This window comes from Micromys minutus (genome assembly GCF_963924665.1).
Source record: "Micromys minutus genome assembly, chromosome: 2".
NCBI lineage: Eukaryota > Metazoa > Chordata > Mammalia > Rodentia > Muridae > Micromys > Micromys minutus.
In genome coordinates this window covers 21,326,907-21,347,076 of record NC_137971.1, presented here as the reverse complement: position 1 = coordinate 21,347,076, position 20,170 = coordinate 21,326,907, and the positions used below count along the sequence as shown (strand labels likewise).

The window sequence follows — 20,170 nt, the reverse complement described above, 5'->3', positions numbered from 1 at the left end:
CTAATTCCTCACCAAAGTCCATGTTCACATGTGGAAACTGAATTCTTCTGCTTGATAATACATTGTTGTTAATGTCTCTAGCAATGAAAACAACTTTAATTGAGAAGCATACAAGCAACAGCCATGGTGGGGTTCAGTCTGCCCTTGTCTTTTTAGAAAAGTTGAACTGTCCCTATCTACCTCTTTTCTTAATTAATTATTTTATCAATCATGTCATTCATTTACATCTCAAACAATATTCCAATCCCCAGTTACTCCTCCACAAGCCCCCATCCTACAAACTACCTCTCTTTCTTCCCCTTTGCCTCTATGAGATTACTCCCACACCAACCCACACTCTCCTGCCTCACCCCTACAGCAGGACCAAGGGTCTCCCCTCCAATTGATGTCAGACAGGCCATCCTTTGTTACATATGCATCTGGATGCATGGATTTGTCTGTTTAAACTCCTTGAATGGTGATATAGTCCCAGTGACCACTGGGTGTTCTGTCCAGCTGATATTGTTCTCTCTGTGGGGTTGCAATCCTCCTCATCTCATACAGTTCTGCTAGATCCCCAAATGTGTCCCTGTGTACATTCAGATGGCTGGCTCCAAGCATCTACATTTGCAGTGATCAGCTGCTGGCTGTACTACCCAAGGAGTAGTGACTCTTGCTAACAGGAACCATGTCAGGTTTGGTGTATGCAGTTAGAATGAAGTCCCTTGTTTGCCCCTCCTTTAGTATCTACTCACTTTTTGCCCCTGTTCTCTCTTTGGAAAGGAACATTTTTGTATTAAAAACTTTGGAATGATAGGGTGGCCTAATTCCTCGACTGGGAGCTGTGCCTATTTATTGAAGGTAACTCTCCAGGTTATATCTCTCATTTTCTGCTAAAATCATTCTCATTGAGTCCTGGGAGCTTCTCATTTCTCTGGCAGCTGGGAAACTCCAATAGCTATCACATTTCCTCATTCCCTCAAATGGCATTATTTTTATTTGACTTTCTGTCCTTCTGCCTTACTCCCCTGTTCCCTCCCTTGCCAGATACTGGTTCTTTTATATTCTCCCCCTCCTCTGTCTTTAACACATTCATTCTTTCTTCACTTCCCACTATAATGCTATTCACCCTTCAATGCAGGACTTAAATATTCACACCCTGGTCTTCCAACCTACTGAGTTTCATATGGTTTGCAGATTATATCCTTGGCATTGTGAGTATTTAGACTAATATCCGAATATTAGTGTATATGTACCAAGTGTGTTCTTTTGTATCTGTGTTTAATTACTCAGGATAATTTTTACTTCCATCCACCTGCCTGCAAATTTCATGAAGTCATTGTTTTTAATATCTGAGAAATACTTCTCTACCTCTGTTGAGGGACATCTTGGTTCTTTTCAGTTTCATGATACTTTATATAAGGCTGTTATATACATACTGGAAAATGTGTCATTATGTATTGGAGTCCAGTAGTGGTATAAGTGGATCATCAGGAAGAATTATTTCCAATTGTTTTGAGAAACTGGCAAACTGTTTTCTAGAGTGGTTGCAGCAACTTGGAATCTCACAAGCAATAGAGGATTACTCCTCTTTCTTCACATCCTTGCTGAGATCTACTGTTACCTGAGTTTTTTGATCTTAGCCATTCTGACTGATAACAGGTGAGATGGCAGGATCATTTTGAGTTGCATTTCTCTGATAACTTAGTAAGATCAACATTTCTTTAAATTCTTCTCAGCCATTTGAGATTCTAGTTTAGGATTCTTTGTTTTGCTCTATTCATCATTTTAATATGATTATTGATTCTCTGGAGTCTATCTTCTTAAGTTTTTTGAAAATTTTGGATATTAGCCTTATATCTGAGGTATAGTTGGTCAAGATCTTTTCTCAACCTGTTGGTTACCTTTTTGTTCTATTGATAGTGTTGTGTTTCTTACAGAAGCTTTGGAATTTTCTGAGGGCCCATTTGTTGATTCTTGATTTTAGAGCATAAGCTATAGTTGTTCTGTTTAAGAAATTTTCTTTTGTGCCTATGTGTTAAAAGCTCTTTACCACTTTATGTTCTATTCGTTTCAGTTTATCTGGTTTTTGAGTTTATCTGTAGAGGATTTTGATCTACTTGTACTTGAGCCTTTTACAAGGAGATACAAAAGAACCAATTTGCATTATTCTACATGCTGAGCACCAGTTGACAATTGAACAAGCACCATTTATTGAAAATATTGTTTTTGCTTCAATGGATGGTTTTACCAGATTTGTGAAAGTTTAGGTAACCATAGGTATTTGGGTTCATTTTGGGTCTTCAATCTAGTCAGTTGATTAGCTTTCCTTTCTTTTTACTAATACCATGCAATTCTTATCACTATTACTCTATATTACTGCTTGAGGTTAGAAATGGTGATTTTTCCAGAAGTACTTTTATGGATGAGAATATTATGTGCAATCCTGGGTGTTGTTATTCCAAATAAATTTGAGAATTCATAGTTATTCCAAATAAATTTGAGAATTTATTTTTTCATGTCTTTGAAGGATTGAGTTAGAATATTGATTGTGATTACGTTGAATCTGTGGCTTGACTTTTGTAGGATGGTCATTTATACTATATTAATCCTGCCAATCCATGAGCATGTGAGAGCCTTTTATATTCTGAGGTTTTCTTCAAATTCTTTCTTCAGGGTCTTTGACGTTCTTGTCATACAGATCTTTCACTTGTTTGATAAGAGTCACATTCTGATATTTTATATTAGTTGTGACGATTACAGGTGTTGTGATCTACCCTCTTTGCTTAAGCTTTTATAAGTTGTAGGGACTCTCTTGTAGAAAATGTTAGATTACTTATATGTACTATTATATCATTTGAAAATAGTGATATTTTGCATTTTTCTTCTCAGTTTGTGTCCCTTTGATCTCCTTTTCTTGTCTAATTGTTCTGGCTAGAACTTTTAGTACTTTATTGAAAAATTAGTGAGAAGTTTGGTAGCCTCGTATTGCTCCTGATTTTAATGGAATTGCTTCAAGTTTCTCTCTGTTTAGTATTATGTTGAAAATTGTTTTCCTATGTATTGCTTTTATTCTTATTAGATATGGACCTTGAAATCCTGGTCACATCAATATTTTTAAAATGAAAGGGTATTATGTTTTTCCAAAGCTTTTTTTAGCATTGATTGAGATTGTGTATTTTTTTTGAATTTGTATATATAGTGTATAACATTTATCGATGTCTGTATATTGAAATATTACTGCATTCCTGTTGTGTAATCTCCAGGATGGTCTTCCATTCCTTTTCCTTTAATTTTCTGTTTCCATTTTTATATCCTGGATGGTTTTGGTCATATCTTTACCTGTTTGTGTTTTCCAGAATTTCTTCATGGAATTTCTGTGTGTCCTCTTTAAAAACTTCTACCTATTTACCCATCTTCTCCTCTATTTATTTAAGGAATCTTTTTCTGCACTTTTTAAATTCTTTATCACCTTCACGAGATGAAAATATAGATCTGATTCTTGCTTTTTAGGTGTATTAGAGTATTAAGGGCTTTCTGTGGTGGGAGATCTGGGTTCTGATGTTTGCAAGCAGTATTGGTTTCAGTTGCTTATGTTCATGTCCTTGCCTTTAGCCTTTATATCTCTGAATACATCCTGTGATCCTGGATGAATCATAACCCCTTGAAATTGATTTGCTATTACAGTGTGGGCTGAGTAGGTTTGAGTCTAGAGCAGAGGTTCTACTCCTGTTACAGCTGAAAACCAAAAGTATTGCAAGTTTCTGGCTGGGTTGGGTACCTTTATCTCAGGTTCTGGTGTCTGGGGTTCAGGATGCATGGTTCCTTTTCTGCCAAATACTAAAGTGGGGTTTGGGAGTCTCACCACTGATGCTGGATATATCAGAATACCTGGGGGAATCAAGCTGCCACTGGGGTGTGGCTGAATGTATTGGTATCTAGATCAGAGGCTCTGCTCCCAGCATGGGTGAAAATCAAAAAAATGAAGGTATGGAATGACTTTTAAGTTTGAAATCTAACACTTTTTCATACCTCAGTAAACAGATCACAGACACTCAACTTCTTGAAACATTTATATCATTTGCTGGTTCACTAATGCATCTTTAAAAATGGTAGTGGCCATGAAAATGAAAGGAGGTCTTGAGAATAATGTGATTTAGTGTATTGAATGTTGGAATCATTTGGGCTTTGTCAGTGTCTGGTTTTGGTATCATGACCTTTCCATTGTACCTGGTACTGTGGTATAAGGCTCTTTCCTTCCAAGCCTCTACTCTCACTTATTATCAGGAACATAAGGTATAGTCGAACAGGTAGATTTTTTCATTCAGAATTTATTGAATATATTTTATTTAAATTCAGAATGTATTCTCTTTCCTTCAATTATTTGCATCACCTCTCCCCCTGCTTCTATGAGGGTGTTCATATGCCCACCCATTTACCCTGACAGTCCCTTACACTGCAGCATCAAGCCTTGGCAGGACCAAGGGCTTCTCTTCCCACTGATGCCCTCCAAATCCATCCTCAGCTACATGTGCAACTGGAGCCCTGGGTCTATCCAGGTGTACTTTGTGGTGGATAGTGATTTAATTTCTGAAAGCTCTGGTTTATAGCTATTGTTGTTTTTATGGGGTTGCAAACTCCTTCCCCTTCTTCTTCTGGCCCCTGGAAGGCTTTGCTTCTATCATTTCTTGGCTTTTTGAGTTGCTACCAGATTTCCCTAAACTCCAGCTGTCATGTTACCTTTCATATTGTCACTGTGATTTTAGCACGTCTCACACACGCACACACACACAGAGAGAGAGAGAGAGAGAGAGAGAGAGAGAGAAAGAGAGAGAGAGAGAGAGAGAGAGAGAGAGAGAGAGAGAGAGAGAGAGACAGAGAGAGAGACATAGAGAGACAGAGAGAGAAAGAGAGAGAGAGAGAGATCCACAGACTTCAGTTTTTAAGTAACTATTATGGTTCAGAGAGCAGCTTGGCCACTTAGCAGGCATAATTATTTAGATTTCAGGACACTTTTCATAGTTCCACAGTAAGATTATGTCACTTGTCAAATCAAAAAGCAGTAGGAAGACCCCCCTTTGACCCTTGGAACTTGATCTCAGAACCTAAAATTTCTCAGAACTAAAAATGTTAAGAGAGAGAGAGAGAGAGAGATACAGACAAAGATAGAGTCCAAAGTTCTATGTGACAGCTTGGGGTACAAGTGTGGTGAGACAAAAACACTAAAACTAATGACTTTAACCAAGGACTAAAATACGTTCTCTATACTGTTTTGTCTGTTATTTCAATTACCCATATTTTTTTTTTGCTGTTATGGCTTTAATATTATAAACATATTTTGATCTAGCATAATAACTATGTAGAAGGATAGCGATTTGATGCAGAACACATTATTTCTGTATAAATCTATTTTTATATAGTTTTACCCATGAACATGAAATTCACACTCAAAATTCTTTTGTAACACATATATTGAGCTATGTATGCTTTACATTATGAGAAACATATCACATTTTTACCATTTATTTAATTTTTTTCCTGTGATTAACCAGCTAAAGTCCAGGAAGAGATTGAGCGTGTGGTTGGCAGACACCGCAGCCCCTGTATGCAGGACAGGAGCCAGATGCCCTACACAGATGCCATGATTCATGAGGTCCAGAGATTCATCGACCTCATTCCCAACAACCTGCCCCATGCAGTGACCTGTGATATTAAATTCAGGAACTACCTAATCCCGAAGGTAAGCTTGCTTCTTTACTGTACCTATTTGATCTGGTTCACAGTGTGGTACCATTCCACTCATATATTTGTGTATTCCTTGAGGATCCAGATGAAGCTCTACTGCAGGAAGTAAGATATAGTATATTGAAATTTCCACATTTTCTCAGGCATCCAAATCCCATTTTGCAAAGCTTAAATATTTCTCTGTGAATTTTTCAATATTTTATCAATTTTCCAAGTCTTTTCTAAAATTTTTATTATTGTGAGAAAAAATCTATAATTTGGGAAAATATATCACGAATTCTTCATTTTATCAATGTCCTTTCTTTATTTCTTAAGGATGTTCATTTTCTCTATGCCATGATTGTTTTCCATAAAGCAGCCCACAAATACCTTCTGGGAATTTACATAATAGATGAATATTTTTCTGTTATTATTCTCCAAGTACCTGTAACATTTATCTATCTGCCTAAAGAAAACAATTATTTACTCATTCACTTGATTTTATAGTTATCGCAATGTAAAATTATTGCTTCTAATGATGTGCATGTAAGTGTATATGGAATTTGAAGGTATTGTGTTAGCCAACACACTTCTATGCACTTACTGTATCCTGTGTTTTTAGTTTCTTTTCATTGGAATGAAATGCAAAGAGTTATGTGAAAACCCATTTTCAATGGTTCTTATTTCTCATTAGAATGAAGGGACATAATTTTAACATCTCCCTATCAAATTTGATGCTTTAAAAATACATAGTCATGTTGATCAGATGAACATTTTTAGTCTGATTTATTTAACTATATAGGAGACACTTATTTTGGAAGCAAATACATATGAGTATTTCCAGGAATACCTGTGTTTGCTTTGATATATTTATTCATAAGTCTTTACATTATTTTCCAAATTATTCACTGCAGAATTTTAATGTTTCTATGCATTTTTCACTTTTTTTTATTTTTTTATTTTTATTTTTTAAAAACAACTTTATTTTACAAAACAAGGTTAAATGTACAGATTTTAAACATTTTTGCTTAAAATTATACATTTTTATCAGTACTTTTTTCAAATTTTAACATAATTTTTACATAAAACTATATGAATATATTTATAGTCAGTACTTGATTTTTTTCAAGGGTTGATAGTATGCCTTAAAAACTTAATAGTTACAATGAGCTAAAGTACATGTAAAAGAAAATGCAACATGGAAATACTTAAAGTTTTCTTGTTTTGTAAATATTTTTTTGTTTTGTTTTGTTTTTTTAATTTCTTGGACTTCATACAGTCTGTGAGTTGTTTCTGGGGGAGTGCAAGCCTCTGGGTTAGCATCCCACTATCAGTGACTGCATATTATGACTGTTCTTTTGTGACTGGGTTATTTCACTCAGGATGATATTCTCTAGATGCAGCCATTTTCTTAAGAATTTGGTTAAGTCATTGTTTCTGGTGGCTGAGTAGTATTCCATTGTGTATATATACCACATTTTTTGTATCCATTCATCTTCTGAAGGACATCTGGGTTTCTTCCAGCTTCTGGCTATTATAAATAGAGCTGCTATGAACATTGTGGTGCATATACCTTTGTTGTGTACTAAAATGTCTCTGGGATATATGCCCAGAAGTGGAATAGCTGGGTCTTCAGGTAGTACTATATCCAAATTTCTGAGGTATCGCCAGACAGATTTCCAGAGTGGTTGTATTAGCTTGCAACCCCACCAACAGTGGAGAAGTGTACCTCTTTCTCCACAGCCTCGCCAGCATCTGCTGTCATCTGAGTTTTGGATCTTGGCCAATCTGACTGGTGTGAGGTGGAATCTCAGGTTTGTTTTGATTTGCATTTCCCTGATGGCTAAAGATGTCGAGCACTTTCTCACATGTTTCTCGGCCATTCAGTGTTCCTCAACTGAAAATGTTTTGTTTAGCTCTGTACCCCATTTTTTATTAGGGTTACTTAAGTCTCTGGTGTCTAGCTTTTTGAGTTCCTTGTACACCTTGGATATTAGGCCTCTATCTGATGTGGTGTTGGTAAAGATCTTTTCCCATTCTGTTGGTTGCTGTTTTGATTTCTTGATGATGTCCTTAGCCTTACAGAAACTTGGCAATCTCATAAGTCCCATTTGTTAATCTTTGACCTTAGAGCTTGAGCCATTGGTGTTTTTTTTTTTTTTTTTTTTTTTTTTTTCATTTTTTAGATTAAAATATTTTATTTTAATTTTTCTCTTTTTATTGTATATTTTCTTTGTTTACATTTCAACTGTTATTCTCTTTCCCAGAAATATATTATCCCATTCCTCTTTCCCCTGCTTCTATGACGGTGTTCCCCCTACCCACCCACTCCCTCCAGCCTCCCTGTCCTGGCATTCTCCTATACTGGGACATCAAGCCCTCACAGGACCAAGGAGCTCTCCTTCCATCAGTGCCCAATAAGGCCTTCCTCTGCTACATATGTGGCAGGAGCCATGGGACTGCCCATGTGGACTCTTTGGTTGGAGGTTTAGTCCCTGGGAGCTCTGGGTGGTCTGTTTGGTTGATATTGTTCATCTTATGGGTTGCAAACCCCTCCAGTTTCTTTAGTTTTCTCTAACACTCCATTGTGGAAACCACACTCAGTCCAGTGGTTGGATGCCAGCATCTGCCTATGTATTTGTCAGATTCTGGTAGAGTCTCTCTGGAGACAGTTATTCTACTTTCAGGAAGCACTTTTTGGCATCTGCAATAGTGTCTGGATTTGGTCTCTGTATATGGGATAGATCCCATATACGTGTGAGGCAGTCTCGGGATGGCCTTTCCCTCAGTCTCTGTTCCACACTTTGTCTCTGTATTTCCTCCTTGAATATTTTGTTCTTCCTTACAAGAAGAACTGAAACATCCACACTTTGCTATTCCTTCTTTTTGAGCTTCATGTGGTCTATGAATTGGATCATGGATATTCTGAGCTTTTGGGCTAATATCCACTTATCAATGAATATATATCATGTGTGTTCTTTTGTGATTGAGTTTCTGTACTGGCTGGTTTGTGTCAACTTGACATAAGCTTGACAAAGATAAAGGAGCCTCAGTTGAGGAAATGCCTCTATGAGATTCAGCTGTAAATAACAAAGAATATAAAATACCTTGGTGTGACCATAAACAAGCAAGAGAGATGGCTCAGCCGTTAAAGGCTAGGCTCACAGCCATTGGTGTTTTGTTCAGGAAATTTTCTCCTGTGCCTATGTGTTCTAAGGTTTTCCCTACTTTCTCATCTAATAGTTTCAGTGTATCTGGTTTAATGTGGAGATCTTTGATCCACTTACACTTGAGCTTTGTACAAGGAGATAAGAAAGTGCCTATTTTCATTCTTTTGCATGCTGAGTGCCAGTTGGTCCTGCACCATTTGTTGAATAAGCTGTCCTTTTTCCATTGAATGTTTACTGCTCCTTTGTCAAAAATCAGGTGACCATATACATGAGGGGTCATTTTCGGATCTTCTATTCTATGCCTTTGATCCACATGCCTATTTCTGTACCAGTACCATGCACTTTTCAGCACTATTGCCTTGTAATATAGCTTGAGGTAAGGGAAAGTGATTCCCGCAGATGTTTTTTTGTTGTTGAGGATGGATTTCGCTATTCTAGGTCTTTTGTTATTTCATATGAAATTGCACAATGATCTTTCCAATTCCATGGAGAACTAGGTTGGAATTTTGATGGAGATTGCATTGAATCTGTAGATTGCTTTTGGTAGGATGGCCATTTTTAGGATGTTGATTTTTCCAATCCATGAGCATGGGAGATCTTCCATTTTCTGAGATCCTCCCAAATTTCTTTCTTTAGAGGTTTGAAGTTCTTGTCATACAGGTCCTTCACTTGCTTAGTTAGAGTCACATTAAGGTATTTCATAGTATTTGTGACTATTGTGAAGGGTACCTTTTCCCTAATTTCTTTCTCCACATGTTTGTCCTTTGAGTATAGGAAGGCTACTGATTTGTTTGAGTTGATTTTGTATCCAGCCACTTTGCTGAACTTATTTATCAGCTGTAGGAGTTTTCTGGTGGAATTTTTGGGGTCACTCAAGTACACTATCATTTCATCGACAAAGAGTGATGATTTTATTTCTTCCTTTCCGATTTGTATCCCCTTGATCTCCTTCTGCTGTCTAATTGCTCCAGCCAGGACTTCCAGTACTATGTTGAATAGGTAGGGGGAGAGTGGGCAGCCTTGGTGAGTCCCTGATTCTAGTGGGATTGCTTCAAGTTTCTCAGCATTAAGTTTGATGTTGGCTGTTGGTTTGCTGTATGTTGATTTTATTATGTTTAAGTATGGACCTTAGATTCATGTTCTTTCCAGGACTTTTAACATGAGGGGGTGTTGGATTTTGTCGAATGCTTTCTCAGCATCTAGTGAGATGACCATGTGATTTTGATCTTTGAGTTTGTTTATATGGTGGATTACATTGATGGATTTACTTATATTAAACCATCCCTGCATCCCAGGGATGAAGCCTACTTGGTCATGATGGATGATCGTTTTGATATGTTCTTGGATTTGGTTTGCAAGGATTTTGTTGAGTATTTTTGCATCAATGTTCATAAGTGAGATTGGTCTGAAGTTCTCTTTTCTTGTAGGGTCTTTGTGTGGTTTAGGTAGGAGGGTTATTGTAGCCTCAAAAAATGTGTTGGGTAATATTCCATCTGATTCTATCTTTTGGAATAGTTTGGAAAGTATTTTTGTTATATCCCCAATAAATGTCTCATAATATTCTGCACTGAACCCGTCTGTATCTGGGCTTTTTTTGGTTGGGAGGCTTTTGATGACTTCTTCTATTTCTTTAGGTGTTATAGGGTTATTAGATGGTTTACTTGGTCCTGGTTTAACTTTGGGATCTTTTATCTGTCTACGAATTCGTCCATTTCCTCCAGATTTTCCAATTTTGTAGAGTATAAGTTCTTTTAGTAGGATCTGATGATTTCTTGAATTTTCTCAGTTTCAGTTGTTATGTTGCCACTTTCCTTTCTGATTTTGTTAATTTGGATACTCTCTCTTTGCCCTCTAGTTAGTCTGGCAAGGGGTTTTTAAATCTTGTTTATTTTCTCAAAGAACCAACTCTTGGCTTTGTTGATTTTTTCAATGGTTCTTTTTGTTTCTATTTGGTCTATTTTTGCCCTAATTTTGATTATTTCTTGCCGTATACTCTTTTTGGGTATATCTGCTTCCTTTTGCTCTAGGGCTTTTAGCTGTGCTGTCAGGATTGTTCGCTTTTTATCACCTGACTGTTTATGTTAGAAACATGTATGTATATTGGATAAGTTCTGCAATCCATTGCCTAAGGATTCTATGAAAAAATGTCTGTCCATACTTTTTCTTCCACAAACATGTTAGAATTTTGATACTAAAATGAAGTTGTCTGCTTTAAATCAATTGGAAATTGTTCTGTGATGTGGTTCTGTTTTTAATTATTTAATTTTTTTTATGGTTACATAGTATTACTTTGAAGACAATGAAAAACTTCAGATGAGTATGTAGAAATACAAATAAAACATGAAATATTCAAATTTTTATAATAATAACTCCATTCAGAGAGTTCAATGCTATTTCCTTGGTAGTCACTTATTTTTTTGTAAGTGGAGCAAAAGACACTGGTAGCATTCCAGTTACTAGCATCATGTGGAGATTGATGGAACTAACTTGCCTGGTGTCAATGGTTCTTGCTGTGGAGTGCCAGGTTTGGTGTAAGTGTTAAGATACCAGTTTCCTCAATTTAGCTAAATGATATTTTCTTGAGATATTGTTTTTACTTCTTACAGTTGAGATCTAGTTCTAATAATCAAAACTTTTTTATCTTTATGTCTTTAGACTCATCTAAATCACAAATAGAATGAAAGAAAAGATAGGAATGTCTTATATCCAGACAGATTCCATGAGCTTACAGCCTATCTTGAGGCTAGTGTTCTATCAGATAAACTTATCATCCTTCATACTGCTACTGGCTCCTAATATTTGTCTAGAACTCTTGATGAATTATTCTTTTTGATGACTGATTTTTTTGAGGTGTATGGAGTCAGATGTGATGAGGTATAATAGTCAATATTAAGGGAAGTAAGAGTCGGAAGCATATACAACAGCACAATCCAGACCTGGCTAGCTTCATCAGGACTGGCATCCTGCCTTCAGTGAGAATGAAGATTCCCAAACGAAAGTCCCAGTACATATCTTCAACAAAATTATAAAAGGAAATTTCCATAACCTAAAAAAAGGGATGACCACAAGCATTCAAGAAGTCCTCAGAACCCTAAGTACATTGAGTCAGAAATAAAATTCTTCCCAACACATAATAGTCAAAACAACAAATGGTAAAAACAAAGAAAAATACTAAAGAATAAAGGAAAAACAGATAACATATAAACCAGAACAATAATTATTAGAACAGGCTTTTTAATAGAGTCTGGAAAAGCTAGGAGATCTTGTACTGAAGTCATACAGACACTAAAAGCACTCAAATGTTAACTCAGCTTACTATAACCAGCAAAGCTCTCAGTTACCATAAATGGAGAGGATATTTTAGTACAAAAGCAAATTAACACATTATCTTCACAATAATCATGCACTATAAAAGTAATAGATGAATAACTCTTCCACTATCAGGGAAAGTACAGCCTAGGAAAATTAAGTAATTAATCTTCTTGCAACAAACCACAAATAAGAAAAGAACACAGACATAATTCTTCTTCTAACAACAAAGATATCAGAAAACAAAAATCATTACTTTTTAATATCTTTTAATGTCATTGGACTCAATCCACAATAAAAAGGCATAGAGTAGCAGATTGGGTACTTAGACAGTATTCAGCATTTTGCTGCATACCGCAAACTCATCACAGCATCAAAGACAGGCACTACCTCAGAGTAAAAAGTTGGGAAAAAATTTCTAAGCAAGTTATTTGAGGGAATATGCTGGAGTAGTCATCCTAATATCAAATAAAATAGATTTTCAACCAAAAGACATTAAAAAAAAATAAGGAAAGTTTTTGCTCATCAAGAAAAAAACCTACCAGGATGAACTTTCAACCCTGAACATCTATTCTCCAAATGCTAGGGCATCCACATTCATAAAAGAAATGCTACTAAAGCTCAAAGAATATATTGCAACACACAAAATAATAGTGGGGGAACTCAACATCTCACTCTCATTAATGGACAGGTCATGGAAGAAGAAACTGAACAGAGACACAGGGAAACGTACAGAAGCTATGAATCAAATGGATTTAAAAGCTGTCTATAAAACATTTTGTCCTAAAACAAAATAATATACCTTTTTTTCTCATCTCCTCATGGCACGTCCAAAAATGACCATATAGTCAGTCACAAAACAGGCATTAAAAGATACAAGAACATCAAAATAATCTCATGCATCTTATCAGATCACCATGGACTAAGGCTGGTCTTCAACAACAGCAAAAACAACAAAAAGCTCACATATACATGGAAGCTAAACAATGCTCTACTCATTGATTGCTTGGTCAAGGAAGAAATAAAAAAAGAAATCAAAGACTTTTTAGAAATTAAATAAAATAAATCACAACATACCCAAACTTATGGGATACAATGAAAGCAGTGCTAAGACATAAACTCAAGTCTCTGAGAACCCACTAAATGAAATTGGAAAGAGCACACACTAACTGTTTGACAGCACACCTGATTGCTTTTTTAACAAAAAAGAATCAAATATACACAAAAGGACTAAATGGTTGGAAATAATCCAACTCATAGGTGAAATCACCCAAACAGAAACAAAAAGAACTATGCAAAGAATCAACAAAACCAAGAGCATGTTTTTGAGAAACAGAAAAAGATCAATAAATCCTTAGCCATATTAATAGAGGGCACAGAAAGATTTCTAATCTACATTAACAAAATCAGGAATGAAAGGAAAGATACAACAACAGAATCTAAGGAAATTTAAGAAATCATCAGATCCTACTATAAAAGGCTATACTCAACAGAACTAAAATATATAAATGAAATAGACAATTTTCTAGACAAATAGCAGGTACCAAAATTAAATCTATATAAGGTTAACAATCTCCATGTTGCCAAACCACTAAGGAAATAAAAGCAGTCATGAAAAGCCTCCGAACTACAAAAAAGCCCAAGACCTGGTATTTATAGGGTTGAACTCTATCAGAATTTCATAGAAGACCTAATACCAATACACTCCAAAATATTCCAAAAAAATAGAAGAAGAACTACTACCCAACACATTTTTTCAAAGCCATAATTAAGTTCATTCCCTAAAGCACATAAAGACTTTACAAAAAAGAAGACCTTTAGACGAATTTCCCTCAAGAACAATGAGGCAAAACTATTCAATAAATTTTTTTAACCACTTTATTTTAACAAAAAAGATAAATATACCAATTTTAAGCATTTTTTGCATAAAAGTGTACCAATACATTTTTTATCAGTGTTTTTTTTTTTTAAAGTTTGATAGTGTGCATTAAGGTCTTACTTGTTACAATGAGCATAAAGTAATTGTAAAACAGGATGTAACCTGAAATCAGTCAAAGTTTTCAAGGTGTGTAAGGATTAAGCATAATGTTTTCTTTCTTTTCTTTTCTTCTTTTTTTCTTTTTTTGTTTCTTTTCTTTTTTTTTTTATTTCCTGAAATTTATATAGTCTGTGAGTTGTTTCTGTGGTGTTCAGAGCTTTCTAGGATTAGTATACAATTATCAGTGACTGCAAATTATATCTATATTATTTTGTGACTGGGTTACCTCACTCAGGATGATATTCTCTAGATGCATTAATTTTCTTAAGAATTTCGTAAAGTCATTGTTTCTGATAGAGGAATAGTACTCCATTGTGTAAATTTACCACAATTTTTGTATTCATTCATCTATGAAGGACATCTGGGTTCTTTCAAGCTTCTGGATATTATAAATAGAGCAGCAATGAATATTATGGTGCATGCGTTTTTGTTGTATGTTGGAGCTTCTCTGGGGTAAATGCTCAGAAGTGAAATAACTAGGTATTCAGGTAGTATTATGTCCAATTTTCTGAGAAATCACCACACTTACTCCCAGAGAGGTTGTACCAGTTTACAACCCCAACAACAGTGGAGAAGTGTTCACAAAACATTAGAACATATAGGCACAGGAGAAAAATTCCTGAACAGAACATCAATGGCTCATACTCTAAAGTCAAATATTGACAAATGGGACTTAATGAGATTGCAAAGTTTCTGTAAGGCTAAGGACACTGTCAAGAAAACAAAATGGCAACCAACAGAGTAGGAAAAGATCTTAACCAACCTTACGTCTGAAATGCCTAAAATCCGAGGTATACAAAGAACTAAAGATGCTAGATACCAGAGAACCAAACACCCTATTAAAAATGGGGTACAAAGCTAAACAAAAAGTTCTCAATTGAGGAAGATTGAATGGCTAAGAAGCATCTAAGAAAGTTTTTGACATCGTTAACCATCAGGAAAATGCAAGTCAAAATAACACAGAGTTTCCACCTCACACCAATCAGATTGGCCAAGATCAAAAATTCAGATGGCAGCAGGTAAAATCCTTTACATGTTACATTCTGTGCTACATGTACTTTGTGCTTATGGTAAATAGTGGGATTTCAACGCATGCTATCAAACCTCTAAAAGAATTAAATACTGTTAAAAATACTCGTGTAGTGTTATGCCAAAATACCTTTAAAAATCTGTACATGTATCCCTCTTTTTTTCAAATACATTTGTAAAAGAATAAATATTGCAGTCTGAATACAAGAACACATCAAAATGATCATTCACCCATGATCTAGTAGAGTTTATGCCAGTTATAAAAGGATGAATAAATACATGAAAATCTATCAATTCAATCCGATATTATGAAAAAAACTCAAAGAAAAACCCATGACTCTCTCTCTAGTTGCTGTAAAAGGATTTCACACAATTTTACACCCATTCATGTTAAAAGCCTTGAAAACATCAGTAAGTCAAGGCTCATACTCAAACATAGTAAAAACAATATCCAGAAAAACAGTAGCCAGCATCAAAATAAATGGTGAGAAACTTAAAGCAATTCTACTAAAATCAATGACTAGACAAGGCTACCCACTTTTTTTACTACCTATTCATTAAAGTACTGAAAATACTTATTAGAGCATCGAGACATCAAAAGTGATCATAGAAATAGAAACTTGAAAGGAAGAAGTTAAAATATCACTTTGTACAGATGATAGCACAGTATAATTAAGAACTCCCAAAAGTATACAATGGAACTTTTTTAGCTGAAAACAGCTTCAGCACTGTGGCTGTATATAAAATTAACTGGAACAATTCAGTAGCCTTCCTCTAATCAAATAGGCTGAGAAAAAACCTAGAGAATTAGCACCATTTACAATAGTTTCAAAGAGTATAAAATACCATGGAGTGACCCTAACCACAAAAGTAAAGATCTGTATGACAGGAACTTCAAGTCTCTGAAAAAGGAAATTGACAAAGACCTAAGAAAGTAGAAAGATCTCTCATGCTCCTGGATTTTGAGTCTCATCCTAGTAAAAATTTCCATCTTTTCTAAGGAAATTTAAAAATTCAATGCAAACCACATCAAAATTCCAACCCAATCCTTTCTAGAGTTAGAAATAGCAATTTGCATGTTTATTTGGAAAAATATATAACCCAGGATATCAAAATGTATACTTGAATATAAATAAATCCTAAGGGTTCACCTTCCCTGACTTCAAGCTGTAATACAGATCAATTGAGATAAAAACTACATGGTATTGGTACAGATACAGGCCGGTAGATCAATGGAATAGTATTAAAGACCCAGAAATAAACTCACACACTTTGGTCACTTGATTCTTGACAAAGAATCTAAAACCAATCAATGGAAAGAGGACATTATCTATAAAAAATGGTGCTGGTTCAACTGACTGCTGGTTCAAGTGCCATTCAGCATGAAGAAGAATGCAAATTTACCCATTCTTATCTCCTTGTACAAAGCTCATGTACATGTGGATCAAAGACCTCCATGTAAAACGAGGTACACTGAAACAAATTGAACAGAAAATTGAGAAGAGCTCAACACATACAGACACAGGGGAAAATGTTCTGAACAGAACACCAATGACTTATGCTCTAATATCAAAAATGGATGAGTGGGACCTCATGAAATTGCTAAGCTTCTTTAAAGCAAAGGACACTGTCAAAAAGACAAAACAGCCATCAACAGATTTAGAAAAAAAATTGAATCCTACAACTGATAGAGGGCTGGTATCCAATATAAAGAAAGAACTCAAAAAGTTAGGCTCTAGATAATCAAATAATCCAATGTAAATATTGGGTACAGATATAAACAAACAATTTTGAACTCAGAAATATTGAATGGCTGGAGGCATTTCTAAAAATGCCTAACATCTCTAGTAATTAGGGCAGTGGCAATTAAAACATTGCTAAGATTTCACCTCATACCAATCAGAATAAATAAGATCAAAAACTCAAGTGAACAGCATATGCTGGCAAGTTTATGGAGTAAGAGGAACGCTCCTGCACTGTTTGTAGGATTGTAAACTGGTATAACAACTTTATAAATAAATGTGGTGGTTTCTCAGAAATTGGACATAGTACCACCTCAGGACCCAGCTATACCAGTCCTGGGAATATACCCAAAAGAAGCTCCAAAATCTCCAAGGATACATACTCCACTGTGTTCATAGGAGCCTTTTAAATAATATACAGTAGTTACAAAGAATTCAGATGTCTTTCAAAAGAGAAATGCATAAACAAGTTGTAGTATATATACACAACTGAGTACTACTCAGCTACTAAAAACAATAACTTCATGAAATTCCTAGGCAAATTGATGGAACTTGAATCTACCATCATGAGTGAAGTAACCCAGTCACAATAAAACACTCATGGTTGTTCTCACTTATAAGCCGATACTAGCACCTAATGCTCGGAAACCCAAAAAACCATTCACATAACTTACGAAGCTCAAAAAGAAGGAAGGCCAAAATGTGTATGTCTTAGTATTTCTTAGAAGAAAGAAGAAAACCTTCCCTGCAGGATATAAAAGATCAAACAGAGGAGCAGGGATAAAAGAAAAGATCATCCAGTGACTGCTTCACCTCGAGATACACTCCATGTGCACGCAATAAATCCAAGTACTATTGCTGATGCCAAGGAGTGCTACTGGCAAGAAGCAGAATGGAATCCTTTTAGGGGCTAGCAGATAATCATCAGACTGAACACGAGGACCATAATGAAAGAGGCACAGAAAAGACTGAAGGAGCTGAAATGGTCTGAAGTCCCATAGGAAGAACAAGGTTTAAAAATAATCAAACTCACCACAGTAAAAGGGACTAAAATACAAACTAATGAGTACACATGGAGAGACCAATGATCCCACATGCATATGCAGCAGAGGATAGCATTTTCAGACATCAATGGGAGAAGAGGCTTCTGTTCTGGTGAAAGCTCATTTTCCCAGTTAAGAAGAACACCAAGGAGCTGAGGTGGGATACAGTAGTTTGGAGAGGGAGCACCTTCATAGAGACAGTGGGAGGGAGAGAAGAAATGGAATTGTGGAAAAGGGACAACATCTGAAAAATAAATGCAGAGAATATCCAATAAAATATTAGAAGAAAAAGAAAAGCAAGAGTCTAATCTATAGGAAACAGAAAAGAGACTCAGAAATTTTATTTCTACTGCTAATGTGAAATATTACTGGAAGGCCATTTGTCCATGTCAAAGTGACTGGCCTCAGACTTATTGTGTCTCTCCCTACTGTGTGCATCTAAATATCACTGCTGTTCTTTGTATTTAACCACTTCTGAGGAGCAGGTGAATTAAGATCTGTTCCTGCATACTTCAGCCCTATGGTTTTTTATATCTTGTTTTACTTTTGTGTGTTGTTCCAGGGAACAACAGTAATAACATCACTGACGTCAGTGCTGCATGACAGTAAGGAGTTCCCCAACCCAGAGACGTTTGACCCTGGACACTTTCTAGATGCCAATGGAGACTTTAAGAAAAGTGACTACTTCATGCCTTTCTCCACAGGTAATAGAGACTCAATTCTATGGTTTCAGTGACATGAAAATCTGTGGAGACTTAACAGTGGCTCTGAATTGTGGGTAGAGTTGCAGTTTAAGCATGATCAGCAGCATGCTTATCCACTTCTCAGTGTTCATCCTAGAATGCAAACTTCATTTGCACTTTACTCTCTCACCATATAAATGAATGCATAAGAATTTAAATCTATTTTTTTTTTTTTGCGGTGTAATTCACCTTCATGCTCAGTTAGGACAATACTAAGTCTCAAAAATATAGAAAATTATCAGCAGAGAGCCTCAAGTACCCTTGCCAGTCACATGATGGAACAGTACTTTTAAGTTGCCACTGGACAGGGCAATGAGAAATCCTCCCATTTTCTGGGTTATTGAGAAGAAATTAGCAAATTTCTTGCAGAAACCTTAATATTTAAAATGAAAAAATATATGATCATTCTAATAATTGGCTTTACATTCAGTTCATGTCATGGATAACAGAGAATCATAAGATAAGCCTCATATCAAAGCGGAAACATTAGATCAGGACAATTCTATGTGTATTTAATGCAGAAAAAATAAAAATCATTATGAAATGATGGAGACATTGTATTTGTGCCAGAATGTCCTCAGTGATCATTGAGAGACCACTTCTTTACAGTAAAGCTGAAAATAATGGATTTTGAATATTAACATGTGGTGTATAAACTGCTTTTAGATTTGAAGCTTCTTTGTTTGGGTTTGATTTTCATAATAAATACAGAATTATTCTTCTTGGGTCTCCCACACAGTTTGATTATAAATGTAAACAACCAAATCTTGCTAAAAAGTATTTTTGAACAATGTAATTCTCAAGATGATATGTTATCTAGAAAACAAATTTGTTCTATATTTGACTGTCTAGTTGTCCTTTTACCTAGCCATCTGTCTAACCATATATACAAAGTCTCATAATGCCTTCATTAATTCTTGTGTCAGGTGAAAGTATAGTGTTTTGCATGTTTAATAATCTGAGATAGTTTTCTTTTATGATTGTTTTTTTTTTTTTCTAGGAAAACGGATTTGTGCTGGAGAGGGCCTGGCCCGCATGGAGTTGTTTTTATTCCTGACAACCATATTACAGAACTTTAAACTGAAAACTCTTGTTCACCCAAGAGATATTGACACAACCCCAGTGGTGAATGGATTTGCCTCTGTCCCACCAACTTACCAGCTCTGCTTCATTCCTTTTTAAAGAGATCAGACTTCCTGGACACTGTGGTGTTACTCTCTTAAATTTCATTCTCATCTTCATTCACCTTCTTCCCTATAACCTGTATCCTGGCTTAGATATCCCTCTTTTCTCAAGATCCAGAAAGTACATGAAATTTCTAGAGTTGTAGCACAAATACTCTATTATTTTTTCTTTGATTTCCCAAATGCATGATTCTTTGTGCTATGTTTAT

General features: G+C 35.5%; 1 pseudogene across 1 annotated transcript in view; it reads left to right on the top strand.

Annotated features, from left to right (window-relative positions):
* The window catches only part of LOC308417021 (cytochrome P450 2C29-like), a 144,877-nt pseudogene extending 124,918 nt beyond the window's left edge, over window positions 1-19,959 (top strand). Inside the window, exons 14-16 of the transcript in view lie at window positions 5,532-5,719; window positions 18,597-18,738; window positions 19,778-19,959. The product of the transcript in view is annotated as a cytochrome P450 2C29-like (transcript). The remainder of the gene's footprint in view (window positions 1-5,531; window positions 5,720-18,596; window positions 18,739-19,777) is intronic.
* Window positions 19,960-20,170: the final 211 nt, after the last annotated feature.